Here is a 2484-nt window from a genome sequence, read left to right on the forward strand (position 1 = left end):
TCAGAATCCTCTAGTGATTCGTATTCAACAAATTCAATTATGGAAGTAACTGAACCTCAAAGTATGGAAGACCGAATGAAAGCCACAAGCACGGGCAAAGGCCACGCCATTATTAAGCCAGATGTTAATGCACCAGATTTTGAAATCAAAGGACAAATCTTACACATGGTCACCGATCAGTGCCAATTTGGTGGTACAACAAAAGAAGATCCAAACGAACATCTTCGAACTTTTAATAGGATTTGTAATCTATTTAAAATCCGAGAAGTTGAGGATGAAACTATCTATCTCATGTTGTTTCCCTGGACTTTAAAGGGAGAAGCCAAAGATTGGTTAGAATCGTTAGTTGAAGGAGCGATTGACACATGGGATGTTTTAGTTGAAAATTTTCTTAAAAGATTCTTTCCGGCATCTAAAGCCGTAAGACTTCAAGGAGAAATTGTTACGTTCGCGCAAAAGCCAAATGAAACGTTATATGAGGCATGGACAAGATTCGGAAAAATGTTGAGAGGATGTCCTCAACATGGTCTAGATACTTATCAAATAGTTCAAATATTTTACAAAGGAGTCGACGTCGCCACACGAAAAGACATCGACACAGCAGCTGGTGGTTCCATTATGAAGAAAACTGCAACCGAAGCTCACAAGATAATTGATAATACAGCATCCCACTCTCATGAGTGGCATCAGGAAAAAGATATCTTTTATTCGTCTAAAGCGGCTAGAGCCAATTCTATCCATGACTTTGATTTCGTTTCCGCAAAAATAGATGCTCGAGACGAATGGAAAAGATGACTAAAGATATTCACGCAATACGAATCAGTTGTGAGCAATGCGGTGGACCACACTTAACGAAAGATTGTCACATTGAACAAACGATGGAACAACGTGATAAGGTTTCCTACATGAACCAAAGACCGGGAAATAATTATCAAAATAATTATCAACCACCAAGGTCAAACTTTAATCGAAATCAAAACATTCTTTACAATCCAAATGGACCCAACAATAACTTGTACAACCAACAAGGTCCGAATAACCAACCAACTCAAAACAACACTTTCAATCAATATAGACCTGGATTGTATAAACCACCACAACAAACCGAAGAGAAAAAGTCAAATCTGGAAGAAATGGTACAAAAGCTAGTTGAATCTCAAACACAATTTATTGCAACTCAAACCCAAATGAATGAGAGGTTTGATCAGTCATTTAGAACTCAACAAGCTTCCATTTTGAATCTAGAAAAACATGTAGGTACTCTTGCTAGCATGATGAGTGAGAGGGAACAAGGAAAGCTACTGAGTAATACTGAAGTAAATCCTCGGAATGAGAATGTCAATATGGTGTCAACAAATTCTGAAAAACCAGCTCCGGAAGATGGGAAGGTTTTAGATGTGAGTAAGAATGAAGAAGTTACAACACCACCACCACCACCCAAGTATGTAAAGCCAGTGGTGGCACCATACAGACCACCCATCCCATTTCCAAGAAAAGGAGTTGAGTATGAGCAAGTGATAGGTAATAAAGTTTGTGATACCTTTGGAAAGAAGAAGAAGAATAAGAAAGTGCAAGAAACAAAAACCGTAAAAGTAAACCCGGTAAAGACAGTTCCACCAGGTTGGGTGATCCGGGTGAATTTATTGTTCCTTGCCTACTTAGTGATTGTGTCATGTATGATGCACTAGCAGATTTAGGTGCGAGTGTGAGTGTTATGCCTCTTTCATTATATAAGAGATTAGGAGTAGGTGAGTTAAGTCCAACGAAAATGAATGTTCGACTCTTTGATCAAACCATTAGGCACTCAGTTGGAATTGCTGACAACCTACCCATTCAAGTGAGTAATTTAACATTTCTAGTCGAATTTGTTGTTATTGACATAGAAGAGGACTCAAACATTCCTCTATTTTAGGTCGACCATTCTTAGCGTCCACCGAGGCGTTCATTGATGTAAGAGAGGGTAGAATGACACTTAGTAATGGTGAAAAATCTATCACCTTTGTGATTCAAAAGTCTAAATCTCCACCAACAAAAATCGTTGAACCAATAAAAACGATCGATGAGAAGCATATTGATTTACCAACTCCAACGGTAGTGCTTAGCAATAATAAAACACCTAAGTGTGGGGAAGATGAAGTAACACCTAATAATGACATAATAACAAAGAACCCTGTTGTTGATACGAAATTAAATGACCCCGTTATTAACAGTTCAATGAAGAAACTTATTAAACGGATTCGCGATGCTAGAACCAAGGGGAACTTTAAGTTATGTAACCGGTTAGTATCCAATCTATCGCCTAAAGAAAAGGCAAAACTAGTTGAATTTATGGATATTACACAGGAATCCGACCAATGGCTTAAAGCAAAAGTCACAGATATGCAAGTTGATTATGGTCCCAAAAAAATTGACAATGAAGTTAATCACAAATTCGACACCACAACTACCTAAGTGTGGGGAGATTCAAATGTTCTAAGAAAAAAA

The 2484-nt window shown here is 37.9% G+C and overlaps 1 non-coding gene across 1 annotated transcript; it reads right to left on the reverse strand.

Moving 5' to 3' along the window:
• Positions 1 to 423: 423 nt before the first annotated feature.
• Positions 424 to 530, reverse strand: LOC139856720 (small nucleolar RNA R71). Its single transcript, XR_011762181.1, has one exon. It is a non-coding gene; the product is annotated as a small nucleolar RNA R71 (small nucleolar RNA).
• Between the last annotated feature and the right edge of the window lie 1954 nt (positions 531 to 2484).

This window comes from Rutidosis leptorrhynchoides, chromosome 6, assembly GCF_046630445.1.
Source record: "Rutidosis leptorrhynchoides isolate AG116_Rl617_1_P2 chromosome 6, CSIRO_AGI_Rlap_v1, whole genome shotgun sequence".
Lineage (NCBI taxonomy): Eukaryota > Viridiplantae > Streptophyta > Magnoliopsida > Asterales > Asteraceae > Rutidosis > Rutidosis leptorrhynchoides.